This window comes from Ascidia mentula, chromosome 3 (assembly GCF_947561715.1).
Source record: "Ascidia mentula chromosome 3, kaAscMent1.1, whole genome shotgun sequence".
NCBI classification, from domain to species: domain Eukaryota; kingdom Metazoa; phylum Chordata; class Ascidiacea; order Phlebobranchia; family Ascidiidae; genus Ascidia; species Ascidia mentula.
The window spans coordinates 9265416-9281157 of NC_138568.1; the positions used below are offsets into that span (position 1 = coordinate 9265416).

General features: G+C 39.1%; 1 pseudogene; it reads left to right on the plus strand.

Annotated features, from left to right (window-relative positions):
• The first annotated feature begins 5792 nt into the window (after window positions 1-5792).
• Window positions 5793-13609, plus strand: LOC145895529 (xanthine dehydrogenase/oxidase-like; annotated as a pseudogene).
• The last annotated feature ends 2133 nt before the right edge of the window (window positions 13610-15742 follow it).

Consider the following 15742-nt stretch of genomic DNA (forward strand, 5'->3'; position numbering starts at 1 on the left):
TGGGCCGAACATGCTTGTTTCTATTTTGTGGTGTTGTATGATGTTGTTTTAAAATGTGTGGATCAAAATGTAGCACCATACGACTTCAGTTTCGAGCAAAATAGGTACTTAACTCAAATGGCCAACCATGTTTGCTTCGCTTTATTAAGCCCGGCATTAATTACGGGAGACCAGGTTCTCAGATCTGGGCAAAAAACATGAATTAACCGTGACCGGATTACGACTTCCACGGCAATAATCTGCGACTGAACAATAATGGACGAAGTATTCGAGCGCTTTGTAGGGTATGAATGAGCACAATATAAACCAAATTCAACTGTACGATATGGTCACGAAAATAGAAACGTTGTATTGCTATCAATTATGGACCGCCTCGTGAAAGGCAGCTTTATGTGGAATTTGTCGGCTTTACTGTTCACATACGTTTGACTTACTAATAGCAGAGTGTTACAAATCGTTTATCTTCCTGCTGGGTGTTTTTGTAATGAGGGTTATAGTGAAAAATAAAGGAACCCCATATTAGTTGCACTGTTTCAAATACTTTTATCATATTAGCGTTTTTCTTTTCTTGTATCAGCGACATTTTTGTGCTTTTATCAACTTGGGCTCTCTACTTGTAGCTATAGATATTATGCTGGTTAAAACATTTTTTATTGCAACAAGCACCCTTCTTAAAATCTGAGACATACATGGTTTACTTTGCATGTGGTTTGTGATGAAATTAAATCTGTATACGCGCTGGATCAAATACTGTGAGTTGCGCACAGATCCCCAATGTTTCGACTGCACTTATGAGACCTAATACGTCCAAACAGTTCTGTGTGCAGCTTACAGAATTCACATGCTTATATATATGTATATAATTTGCTCAAATAGTGTTTCCGTTGTAAGTGTGCCAGTTGTGCATGTTTTAAGCTTAACGTACTGCATGTCCTGCTGACATATTTGTGAACTCGATTTTTCGTGTCATGCTTGATAAACGACCACAATCACTCATCTTCACTCGGCCCGTGATTCAGCGTGCACAAATAAGTAAAGGACCACAAAAATAGCAACGATTTTCCATGTCCATCGGCACGTAGGCACAATCTTCGGCCACGTATGTAAGACATGGGATTTAGGTCTCTTATTGCCGTCAATGTAGTATTATTTTGCTCCCTGTATGATTCTCGATTTGTGACTAATCTTTCGCTTGGGCGAGGTTTTGACTCAGTTGAACCTCTGTCGATCGTTTGTGTTACTGTCTCAAGAATACCAACTTAAACTATAGAAATACTAACTTTGATTGTAACCTAAGGAATATGAAACTGTGACTTGTTTTTGTGCGGTAAGGCAATATCAATGCACTTCACGTTTTTCTATCAGTCGTGACTTCATACTTTTGTTGTGGTCAATTTAAGTTTACATCGTATAACAGTAACCCGTGTGTTATAACTATGCAATTAGTGTGTGTTACTTATGTAGCGACCTAGATTTCATATCAATAAACACTAAAATATTGAGCCCCAAAACTAGTTTTGGATATTTTTACTGCATTGAGGACACCAACCCACCACTAACAAATGACTTCCCTTTTTAACAGTAAACAAATACACCAACGAAGGACAAGACATGTCCTATTTATTAACGTAGTTCAATTCGAATTAAGAGATACCGATCAAAGAAAGGTCAGTTACTGAAAGACGACAAAGGAAAGTCACATGGCGACCAAACCAAACACTTTCAAACTAGCTACTAAATCACTTAAGAATAATAAGACCCAAAATAGCTGGAAAACCATATAACACAAAGGATATTAATCACGTTAATATACACCTGTTGCTATCGCTACACTTTGAAATGAAACACACTTGACAAGACGGCCTAAGAATGCCTTTACCCCTAACCCAGTGAAGAGAGATTCCGAACAATGACAAACTGATCATGCAACCTAAGTCCATCAATTCAAACGTTGACATGTAGCATAAATTACGCTACACGCCAGTTAGGTAGCTGCATGATTTTTTTTTCACACGTCCTATATTATAGGCTAACCCAGTATTTCTCAAACTTTTTTTCTGCACCGCCCCTCAAAACACCTTAGTCATTCAACAACGCCCAACAGAACAGACAAAAACATAACGAATTTATTTGTTGCTTGTCAATTAATGCGATGGGCGACGTTGGTGGAATGACACCAATTTCGTCTGATTCCTGATAATTCACTACCAAACTCTAGTTAAAAACAAGTAAACTGTGGTGAAAAAGACACATGACACACAGCACTAATTCTTTGTCTTTATGCTTTTTTTGTTCACCTGCGTTGTTTATTTAAATCACTGTTCATTACATATACATTTCATTACATCACATCGCACTTTTGTTTATGTTTTCATCTTTCTCACACTTTATTCGTTTTTCTATGTTTGCCACGTCGTCCCGTAACGCCCCATTGATTTCATAAAAAACCGTTGATTGGTTAATTTACCGGTGCGAGGAGGTGCTTAGGTACGATCGGTTAGTTTCGAAATGGGCGTCGTGCTGTACGGAGAGTGAGTGTGGCCAAACGAAAAGAGTATCAATGGTATTGGTTTCTACTGAGTATATGCACGTTTTACCGTCGTTTTAGCCTGTTCATTAAAGAGAAGCCCATTTAGCGAACCAGCGTGAGAGACTTTGGCTTTAGTGGTGAGCCGTTACTGCAGGGTCCGGACCGAAGTAGGAAATAATTCCGTGACAAAACCATACTACCGAAAATCATCATTTTCGAATAGCGATTGTTTAGCGTTAATTGATGACACATTGTGACACACATAAAATTCGTTGTGATGTCAGAATCAATAACTTCTAGTTCAGCATGCGAGAAAACCCTTTTTTGAAGTAGCATAAATTATGAAAAGATTGGACTGAATCATTTGGGCCAGTGATTCCCAACCTTTTTGTGATTGCGTACCACTTGGAGGTAAAACAATATCGTCGTACAAAGTAATTATCGAAAATTTTTAAATCAGTTACGATTTTTTTTTGGTGATTTTGATTTTTTAATTTAAAAAAAAATCATTTTTTTATTGATTTTTTTAAATTTAAACTATACCCGCAAATTACAGAAAGGTGCTCACGTACAACCTGGAATGCGGTCGCGTACTACTAGTGGTAAACGTACCACCGGTTGGAAAACACTGACTTACGCTAAGAGAAAATTTGCCCTGTCACCAATTGGTCATTTATTTCCTAGTGCCCCCCCTATTGCCAATTTGGTCTCCAGCGCCCCCGTACAATTGCAAACGCCCCCAGGGGGGCGCTGGCGCCCACTTTTGGGAACCACTGGGCTAACGTTTCTAAGGATGCCAAAATTATTTAAAAAAAACATATTCATTATCGGTTATGAATATGATATATATACTATGTTATAACTATGAGTAAACATCGATTACCGCTGAAATCCTTGGGACACATATTCTTTAACGTCCATCGTATCTAACAATATTAAACTTTTCAGGAAAACAAACGAGAGCAGTACAAAATTTGCGGAACAAAAACTATGCCCACATACTTTTCTATGTTTTGTGCTCGCCACGAACAAGTTATGATTTTAGACTATACCACAATGAAAATAAATGTCACGTTATCTTGGTATGTGTTTTCATAAAACCTCTTGCAGAAGACATTGAGACCGCGAACGTCTCAAATTTGCTTTTAATATCAATACAGGAATTACGCATTGACTTTCAAAACCAGTTGCGTACAAATAAAAAAACTAGTATTCATCGCAATGTGTAAAACGTCGAGCCAGCGTTTTTTGTGTTCCGGTGTTTTTTGGGTGCGTAAAAGAGGGTGGTAACAGTGCATTCGATTGAGAGTTGCTGAATTTATATTTAGCGGTGCGACATTTCAGATACTTACTTGAAGGTTACGTGTACGTTTACGGTTTTCACTGATCACAAACCGCTCACATTTGCTTTCACAGAATGTTCCGATCCTTGGTCGCGTCGTCAACAGCGCCATCTTTCTTACATATCAGAATTTACCACAGATGTGCGGCATGTCTCAGGCAAGCAGAATCATGTCGATGACGCGCTTTCCCGATCTTTAGTATCGGAGGTCCAACCTTCTGCAACACAGTTTGATCCCAAATCTCTTTCTTCAGCACAACGAGCAAATGAGCAAGAAATGGCAAATTATCGGACATTCATAACCAATCTCCACTTTAAAGTGCCTAATTTTGAAAAGGATGGTTGCGAAATTCCTTGCGACATCTCCACCGGAGTACCGCGACCAGTTGTGCCGACAGCATGACGCAAACACGTCTCTCATGCACTGCCTGACATTTCTCATCCATCGGTAAGGAGGACTAAAAAGCTCATTACGCAACTTTACGTGTGGCATGGAATGCAGAAAGATGTAGGAAATTGGGCATAGCAGTGTCTTTCTTGCCAACGCTCCAAAGTACAACGCCATGTACCAGCTACGATTGAAGACTACCCTTTTGTTCATGCACGATTCGCTCACTTGAAAGTTGACATAGTGGGTCTCTTGATAGATTGCCAAGGTTTCACAAACCTTTTGACTGTCGTGGAACGTGTCACACGGTGGCCAGAAGCCACGCCCAACAGCTTTGAACTGTACCAAAGTTATCATCAGCGCTTGGATTGCCAGCTTTGGCATTCCTTCCCATTTAACGTCGGATCGAGGACCTCAGTTTTCTTCCGAACTCTGGTCAGCTGTTAACAAGCTCCTCGGCATTAAACTGCACCTGACAACGGCTTTTCATCCCCAGGTCAATGGCCTCGTGGAACGATTACACAGGCATTTGAAAAGCACTCTTATGGTGCGCACAACGGCTAACTTAGTTGACAATTTACCGTGGGTGCTTCTGGGCATCAGAACAACTCCTAAAGAAGATTTACAAACTTCGTCGGCCGAACTGGTTTACGGTGCACCGCTCGCAGTGCCGGGAGACATCACACCCAACATTGCTACAACACCAAATGTTGCAAATTTGCTTTCACAACTCCGACCGTCAGTGAGAAGCCAGATTCCGATATTAATGTCTCGCCACAATGCTAAAAAAGAGCACTTCCGAGGAAGCTGTTAAATGCTAGGTACGTATTCGTACGGAGGATAGTCATCGGCCACCATTAACAGCACCTTAAGGGGGTCCCTACAAGGTTGTGGAGACTTCTCAAAAAACTTTTGTTTTGGATTTTGGCGGCTGACATGCAACATCTATTGATCTGCTTAAACCCGCAGAAGTTGACCTGGCGGAACCCGTCGCAATTGCGCGACCACCGCGTAGAGACAGACCGCATAGTCCTCCTGCGCTCACTTGATAATAATGTGTAATTGTCTGCGTATTTTCCGCATTCTACGTTTTTCTGAGAGGGGGTGGTGTAGCAACTATTACGTATTTACCAAACCGTAACATGCACCGATGGCCTTTTTCCTTAATGTGTCTCGTTTTATGCTGCTCGTTGAAGTGCCTGGCAGTCTGATTTCTTGGCGCCTGAATAAACATCGCCACAATATAACAATTATGCAAAAGTGCACGAAAATATTATGGTTGCGTAACAGATCATGAGAATGTACAAGTTTATGGTTAGCATTGTGAAACAACAGTAACCAGACAACCAAGCGACTAAATTGACGTGTCGTTTTGTATTCCAAAGTTTTGTGACATAAAGTGACCATTCACGAAATTCTGTATTTGCTTGACGACTTAGCTATCTTTGTAAACGATAAACTAACTTTAATTGTTTAAATAAATATTGCTGGGAGAAAACATTTCAGTTAAGGAAGTGGCCATTCGTGTCAGTATGTCTAAAGAACTGGAGCAAAGTAATAGTTGGTTTGCTGGGCCATGCCACCTACTCGAGTTTTACGTGAATGGAAAAAAGGTGATTGCTTTCTGTTGCATTTAGAACATAAAAATACATTATACGTTAGCTTCCTTAGTTTACGTTTGTAACTTTCTTAAATCCAGGACGTCTGTATGTTCCAAAAAACTCAAAATTACTTTTAATGATAAGTGAAAATAAACGGCATGTTGAAGGATTTTATGAAAGTGAATAACTTCGTGTTTCAGATTACGGAACCAAACGCTGATCCAGAAGTCACGCTACTCACATACCTGCGCAGGAAGTGTAAGAGAAATATTCTTTAACGCAATTTTACAAATTGACAAATCACTCATTTTTTGCGCAGTTGTGCAGTAAGTCCAGTACAGGGTTTCAAAACCTGGGCTGCGTAACTCCCCATGGGCTTGTGAAGGTAGTTTAATTGGTCCGGACACCGAAGTCTAATTAAGAGATTCACTAGATTTTGTCTGCTTTTGTAGACCATTAATGTGCTTGGAATCTTGCGTTAGATTTCGTTAGATGTCCTTAGCTTAAAGCACAAAGTATTTTAATTATTTTGAAGTGTGTTTAACCGGCTCGAAGTTGGGGTGCGGGGAGGGTGGATATGGAGCTTGTACTGTCATGATTTCTAAATGGGATCCACTCTATAACAAGATAATGTGAGAAAACAAGATAATGGTTGTTAGGTTTGAAACTTACAGGTTAACTTATCTGTTTCAGCCATTATTCAGCAAACGCATGTTTGGCTCCAGTAGTTTCTGTTCATGGATGCGCTGTTACAACTGTAGAAGGAATTGGAAGCACAAATACTAAGTTGCACGCAGTGCAGGTATTGGATAAAGGTTGCTTATTAATAGCAACGTCAGGTTAACACACAATACCAGTTCGCTGTTTGTTACACTTTAGGAACGTCTCGCAAATTTTCACGGATCTCAGTGCGGTTTCTGCACACCTGGTATGGTGATGTCAATGTATGCATTGTTACGTAACAAAGTGGTACCGAGCGCTGAGCACATAGAGGAATGTTTGCAGGGAAACCTGTGTCGTTGTACAGGATACAGACCTATACTAAGCGGTAATACCTGTTTAAACAAACTTGCCCTTACTGTTTGCTTTAATAGAGAACTACGCTTTGTAGCTTTTTATACATTTCTCAACGAAGAGGAAGGGTGTCATATGGGTGCAAACTGCTGCAAAAAGAGATTAACAACTAACAACGGTATATTTCTTAAGTGCGATATATGACATTAACACATGGTGTAAAGAAGTGTAATTAAAAGTAGGATCGAAGTAACCAAGGTATACTGACAGACTCTTTAGCACTTTTGTCAAAAGTTCAGACAGCGATTGTAACAGACCGCTCAATTTATATTAGCAGACATGTAATGCTTTTACAGTGAAATATGTTTTTCTTTTAATACAATTTACAGATGTTTGTTACGATCGCTGTTTAAACTTTTGACAAGAATTAACAATTTGGAAAAGGTGAATACCGAATGGAAAATCAGTGTGTTTTTACGATAGGTTTTCAAAATGGTGAAACCAATCACGAACAATCCGTGTGCTTTTCAAAATACGATCCATCACAGGAGATCGTGTTCCCCCCTGAACTGCTGGTACCGTTTTTAACTCGATAATGTCCTTTCTACAACATTTTGCCACAAAAAAACGCTTTTGTGCAGATCAAATCAAAAAACTTTTGTCCCAAACCTCTTAAGTTCATCGGAGAGCGGACCACGTGGTTCCGTCCAACGTCACTAGATCAGCTGATTGAGCTGAAGCGGATTTACCCGGAAGCGCAGCTTGTTAACGGAAATACAGAAATTGGTGTGGACGCGGCTACAAAAGGCCGGGTTTCGAAGTACACAGTTACGCCCTTGAGTATAAATGAGCTGAGGCAAATTGAGATAAACGAAGGAGGTAAACCCAGCGTCGTAATAATCCATTAAAAAAAATTTGATTCCATTCCTTTTGATGCAAGAATGTTTTCAAAATAAAAGTCTTGGAAAGTTACACAAAGTCAAATTGTTTGCAATTTAGGCATAAACATTGGGTCTTCGTGTACCATAAGTCAAATTCAAGACGAACTCAAAATTATCATTGCCTCTGGAAATTACGCTAAGTGTCAAATCCAATGTCTTCAATCTATGGTTGAAATGATTCACTGGTTTGCTGGAAATCAGATAAGAAACGTTGCTGTGAGTCAAATGAAATTGTTGCAATTGAACAAAAATTTAGTTTAAGTTGTTCATAGGCAATCGGAGGCAACATAATGACTGCTAGTCCAATCTCTGATCTCAATCCAATTCTGATGGCAAATGAAAGTCTTGCAACTTTGAGATCGCATTCTCGCGATGTTGATCGACAAGTTTTAATGGATCAAAATTTCTTCCCCAAGTACAGGACGACGTGTGCGGAGAAGGATGAAGTTTTGCTTTCGGTTTATCTTCCGTTTAATGGAAAGGTAGGAATATAAAAATTAAGTACAAAAACATAATTAGGTTTTCATCGTATCTCTAATTTGTGATTTTAACATTATTTTATGTTTCTTGTTGACAAAATGTCATCATTTAAAAAAATAAAATTATTGTCAGGACGAATACACGAAATCATACAAACAATTAAAACGCAGAGAAGACGACATTGCTATCGTAAACGCAGCCATGCGCGTCGTCTTCCAACCGTTAACCTGCAAAGTAAAGAAATTTGTAGCAGCATTTGGTGGAATGGCGCCAACAACAGTAATGCCGAAGAAAACAATGAAAAACATGATCGGAAGGTACGTTTTGTATCTGGAAAAACTTTTTGATCGGCCTTGTTTTATTATCTAGGAACTGGGATGACCAACTTTTGCAAGATGTGACAACATGGTTAAGACAAGATCTACCTCTTGCCAAGGCTGCTCCGGGAGGAATGGTGAAATACAGAGAAACACTTGCAGCAAGTTTTTTCTTCAAGTTTTTTCTTCACGTTAAGATGTGTCTTGTGGATAGTGGAATGACTACAGTGAGTATTGGTGCCAGAAATTGTACAAATTTATTCAAGTATTTGTCTGACTTTGACAGGAAGGAATTGAATCAAGAGACAAAACGGCAACTGAATCTTCAACTGCGTTGCACAAGCAAATTAGCGTTAGAACTTGGCAAGATGTGAGTATGGATATTTTTATTGAAAACAGCGTTTTCTGTCAAACGAAAAGCGCTTCATGGGCGTCATACCAATCTACAAGTATACAGCGCCGTCTCTTTATCTCATGGGCACGTGCTTATGCAGGAGGTGCAATATCGCAAATGTAATCTGTAATCTGTACTTTATGTTTGGGATAAAGTGATTTCGTTTTGTAAGTGTGTATATACTTGTGTTTCCAAGACCACTGGCAAACAAAGTGTGGATGATGAGGTTGGGCGTCCAGTTAAACATTTGTCGGGAGACAAACACATTACGGGAGAAGCAGTGTACATAGACGATATACCGACGTTTAGTGGTAAAGTATCGGGTTTTCTTGCTATTCCAGATTACAATATTGAAGGTTTACTATATAGATGAACTTTACTTGTGCTTAGTCACAAGCACGCAGCCACATGCCTACATAAAAAACGTCGACATTACAGCAGCAATGGCTAGTAGTGGGTTTAAAACGTATGTCGACCATCGTGACGTACCTGGCTCAAACCTTCTACCAATAGCTGATCCACAAACAGAAATTTTCGCCTCCAAACAGGTTTTTAACAATGTTGTGTGTTAGTAGTGTGTCAACAATAATCATTGCATTTACTGTTCCAGGTAACATGCTTTGGTCAAGTAATTGGAGCAGTTGTCGCTGACACTCAAGCTCATGCTCAAAGAGCTACTCAGTTAGTGAAAATTGAATACGAGAACAAAACGCCTGTGATCGTTACGATAGAGGTAATATCATAAGGTCGTGTTTAACAAAGGTAGATAATTCTTTAACGTACAGGAAGCTATTGAACACCAATCTTTCTTCGAACCTTCAATAAAAATTGTCTACATGCTGAAGCAGCTTTGTTTTCGTGTGACCATGCTATCAAAGGGAGTGTTAGGTAAGCTAAAAGGGGTGAAAAACTAATATCTGCAAAAACGGAAATGTAACTACAACATTGTTTAAAAAACAGGACAGGGGGACAAGAGCATTTTTATTTGGAGACACAGTCTTGCGTTGCTTTTCCTAAAGGGGAAGATGGCGAAACAGAAATTTTCAGTTCGTGCCAGGATCCAACTGCCCTTCAAACTTTAGTAAGTAATGATTGGTCAGTGTATGCTACAAACACCATGGCTATAATCACTTTGTAAATTGACATATGTTTAGACTGCCTCCGCTCTGGGAGTTGAGAGAAACAAGATCGTGGCACGTGTAAAGAGACTGGGAGGGGGATTTGGTGGAAAAGACACAAGATATCACTTGATCAGCAATCCGGTTGCAGTAGCTGCGCACAAGTAAGATCGGTATAAAGATGAAGTCATCATACATTATAATTTCATCCTACTGTCAATACAGATGTGGTCGAGCGGTAAGATGTATGTTAAGTAGAAAGGAGGACATGACTATTACCGGAGGGCGTCATCCATTTCTAGCCAAGTACAAGGTTGGTAATTCTTTCTCTGATATTCTATCTGGTTTATTGCAGAATGAATTCCTCAACCGTTCATGTTTTTACCAAACATGTAGAACTCGGTTAATCCGGAGTCGAGTTCAACAGGTGGATTGAGTTCAAAATTAGTTGTTTCAATCCTAACTCTGTGTAGTTAATTGGATATCGGTATAAATCGTCCTATTTAAACACAACCAAGACATAATTACAATTTAAAATCATGGCAACACGTGTGTCTAATCATTGATTACTCAAAATGTACTCGGCGAATTGACTGTTCGTTGTGGTAATTCCGTTTTAGTTCCACGGTTACAAGAAACTTATTCTCGGAATAATCATTTTTCCTTTAGCTGAGTACGTATCAGGCGACATTTGAATTCCATTGTAAAGTTACTAGAGAATTTGCATATCAAGTTTGACAGGTGGGATTTATGAAGAATGGAAAAGTGGTGGCATTAGTTTTGGACCTCTACAGCAATGGTGGAAATACAATCGACAGTTCTACATCAGTTATGAAGAAAGCTTTGAGGCACAGCGACAATTGTTACAAGTAAGACTGTTTGACATCTATCAATGTTGTCATACATTATGGAAAACGAAGTTGTTTCACACTCTTAGAGTTTCCATATACAATCATATTGCTTGCTTGTGTAATCATATCCAGTTTGCATTTTTCAATAAATTCAATGTGTTGAAAACTCCAAATTAATTCCGCACTGGTTGCTGTCAGGCATATTATTTGTTTTTGTGGGACTGACCTGGATGTCTCGCTGTATCGAACTTAAACTATCGGTTATTTAGATCTATATTAGAGTTGTTTCATATGTTCAGTTCCTACTATATTACAACAGACTACCGAATGTTTTAATGCGTGGCAAAGTGTGCAAGACCAACATATCGTCGAACACCGCATATCGAGGTTTCGGCGCTCCACAAGGGTTGATGGTTGTTGAGAGCTGGATGACCAGGGTTGCTGACTTTCTTAATATGTCACAAGAAACGGTTTAGTATGAATGATGGAGTTATCGCATTAGGATTAACACCAAGTACTCTATAGATAAGAGATATCAACATGTATCAGGAAAACGACGTAACACATTTTAAACAAAAACTTCAGTCATTTCAAGCAAGAAAGTGTTGGGAAGAATGTATAACAAAATCAAACATGAAAAAACGGAAGCAAAATATGGAATTGTTTAACCAACAAAACCGGTATCTTTTATTTTAAATTGCGCTGTTAGTAGCACTAACACAATGTTTATGTCTCAGGTGGCGCAAACGAGGCATATCCTGCATTCCAAGCAAGAGTGCAAACGGTATTCCCTGCGATTGGTGTTACGGTGGTGCGTTGGTTCACATTTATGCCGACGGTTCGGTGCATCTCTCACATGGTGGCACTGAGATGGGACAAGGTCTACACACCAAAATGTTCAGGTGCATTTATCGAGTTTTGGCAATATTATGACAAAAAACCGAATCCCAAAATATTCTGTACGTATACCAACAACAAAGCATTTCAGACACTGGGTACATCAGGTCAAATGAAAACGTAGACTATGTTTTGTGTACGAACAACCAGCATGACGTAGGCAATATGTAGCATAATTTATGAACAAAATAAAACTCTGTTCACTTATTTTTGCTACGAAACGTAACATTCCACTGCAGATTGCTGGGCGGTGTTTAGGAATTCCCACATCGCGCATCCACATCCATGAGACGAGCACAAACACTGTCGTGAACACGAGAGGAACCATAGCAAGTTTAAGCACCGATCTCAACGGAATGGCAGTCAAAGTGTGTGCTGCTATTCGACTAAATTTAAGATCACCAAAAGCCAGAAACTACAGATTTTTAAGTATTCAGAAACAAGCGAAACGATTATGGAACGGCTTCTACCCCTCCGCAAACAATGCCCAGACACGGAATGGAACGATTTAATTAAGAAAGCTCATTCAGAACGGATCTGTCTCTCCGCTACCGGATGGCACAAGTAGATACAAATTTGTGATGGCAGTTTGGAAAATAGTCGCAATGTTAACTCCCGTCTAGGTATCGTTGATTGTTGACTAATTGCCTTGAGTAGGCATGGTTAAAGGCATCAGGGACCATGTCATACACTGTTTTGTGAGTGGCAGACTCCGATAACTTTTCATGGGAAAAAACATTTGGTTCTCTCTTTTAACTGCATTTGGGGAAATAGTTGTTGTTTTCTTAATAGAACGATAGTTAAGATGATTTATTTAAACCTACATTAAATCGTCGTACAGAACACCTGGAATGTTTTCTAATTGGAACATTGAAACCGGATTAGTGGAAGGTCGCACTTCTTGTTACTTCTCGTACGGAGCAGCCGTGTTCGAAGTTGAGATGGATTGCTTGACCGGTGATCACGTGGTGTTGAGAACGGACATTGTAATGGATGTTGGTAGAAGTATTAACCCTGCTATCGATGTTGGCCAGGTAAAATAACAAATACTTTCAAAAACATATTTTTGCATGCAGCAATACAGCAATCAAACGAAGAGTAATTTCGGTAAACTTGTGTTTCGGTACATTAGATCGAAGGAGCGTTCATTCAAGGTTATGGCATGCTAACAATGGAAGAAACATTGCATACTCCTACTGGACAACCCTTGACCACTGGTCCCGGTTTTTACAAGATTCCTGGTTTCGGGGATTACCCACGCCAGTTTAATGTCCATCTGCTAAAGAATTCAGAAAATAGTCGTGGAATATATTCATCCAAGGTAAAGACAAATATCCTTGTATCATACGTTAATTTTCCACACATTCTAACGTTTGTGCGGTCTGTCAGTTCCTATGCTGTTGTTTATAAATAGGGAGTCGGGGAACCACCTATTTTTCTGTCTTCTTCTGTGTTTTTTGCGATAAAAGATGCGATCGGATACGCTCGTAGCGATTCGGGTTTGTCCGGATGGTTTCGTTTTGATTCACCTGCAACATCCGAATGGCATGTGGTGACGAACTAACCAAACAGGTTTGTACATCAGTTTTAGTCTACTCCTTTCATTAGGTTTTGGTGCCAACACAAATTTTGGTACGAATCATGCATTTTACCTTAACAACTTGGTTGTATAGCACGAACATCACACTCCTGGAGACGAAGAGAAGGACCTTAAACCATGGAGCATTCGTGCATAGCGTGGCTGAAGTGAACAAAAATTAAATCGTGATCGAAATAAATTTATCATAATATTTCCAAAATACTTGCGTCATAGTATCCGAAATAATTCTTCACGCAAAACACTTTGGGCAATTCCTTGAAGCAATTTACGAAGTATTAGAAAAACGAAAACTGCGTCCAATATAATTCCCTGTGAAGCTTTGTGTATAATTATGACTCAATAATGCTCCGAGAAGTTCAACGGGCTTAAAACAAGTCGCATTTGTGAAAAATGTAAATAATTTTGGTTTATGTTATGGTGTGTGTGATTTCGTTGTTGGCATTGCATTTTAGTATTCGCCCGCTGTAGTGATGAGTCGTTGTGTGACTTTAGTGATGTTTTTCTTCCTATATCCAAAATTATCCGTGCATCGATACTATATTTTGTGTTTAAATTTTTTGCCCAATGGTTGCAACAATAAGATAACGATAGACCAGTGTGTAAATAAAACTAAAGCTGCAATAGTTTATTACAGGGTTGTACAAAAATGTGTTTGCTGACAAAAATATGGTTGCGATACTGATGATATTACTCTATAATTCAATGCTCCTGTGACAAGAAAGAAGTATTAAACATTAACTAAAAATGATAACAAAATCTGGTCCGCGGGACAAATGTGGCCCGCCACCGCATTTTATTACATTCGTTGCAAATTTTCTCTGTGCTTGTACAAGATGATGTTAATAGTTCATTCCGCCTTTTTCAGGAAAAGTGGTCACAGCTATAATACTTTTTTGCTGAAAGTCAAAGCAATTGTATGCGCTCAATTTGTCACTGATGGTACACCTGTCATGACTGGCATACGAAGTGGATCTTTAGAAAAGTCAACGAAGAAGGGGGCAGCTGTATTAAATTGCACTACATTATCCGCCAACAGGCTTTCTGTGCAAAAATTTTTAAATTTGTTCACGTCAAAAAAACAGTGGTAAAAGCAATCAATGTCATTCGTTCATTAGCTTTGCGACGCCGCCAGTTTCAACAGTTGTTGCTTGGCAGATATCATTTATTACAGCGATGTGAGGTGGCTTAGTCCAGGCTGGGCACTTCTCTTTCTTAGAAAGGAGGTTGCACATTTGTTTTGTAAAAAGGAGGAACCAATGAAAGAACAATCAGAACCTGCTTGGCTCGCAGATTTTCCTTTTTGTAGACATAACGAAACATTTAAATTCACTGAATGTCAAACTTCAAGAACGAGATAAAACTGTGAGTCACCTTTGTACTCGCATCGAGGCCTTTCCAACTAAGTTGCGGATTTTTAGAAGGTTTAAAAGAAATTTTTGATTATTTTCCGCACGACAACTTGCGTGCACAAGTTACTGTATGGTCTCTTTCGAGAGAGTTTTCCAATCGCTTTCGAGATTTTGCAGCACTAAACAAGGAATTGTTGCTCTTGTAGGGAATTCGGCCCGTCATAGCTCAAAAGGAATTCTTGCGTTAAGTGCCCATTTCCTTTTGTTGAATGTTGTTCTTTTGTCCGGCCCATTTTACTGACCGTCAATGCCTTCATAAGTTTTTTTCTCAGAAAGAGTTGTTTTCTGTCCTGTTTCCTGTAGCTTATATATCGTGTCTTCTTTATATCGCATGTATAACAATTGGTATGTATGTCTAATTCGCTAACAGATTTGTAAAAATAAATAGTGCTGTAGTTTTACATTAGATTTTATCTGAATAAGAACTCGCTTGTGACCTGATGTCAATATACTTATCAGTCGGATTTTCTTGTCAAATGTTAATTAAAAGTTGTTGAGAGGCATATAGATCGCAACAGTTCTTGAATATTGATTTATGCATTGCAGGTAAAATCTAGTTGCCAAGTGGAAATAGACTGCTGGGGCTGATCGTGTGTGGTCTGGAAAAACGAATACGTTCTAGCATCTAGTAATACAAAACGGTAAAATTTATTCAAGCAGCCAATCCACAATTAAGAAAAATCTGAAACTTACAGCCAATTGTTATCGCTGTGATGTTTGTAAAAAGTTTTTTTCGTATTGCATATTACCTGAGGAGGCATATTCAATCCCACACTAAAGAAACATCATTCCGTTGCAAAGTATGTGAAAAAACCTTTACTACATCAAGCAAAAAAACGCACTTTCGGGCACATACTGAG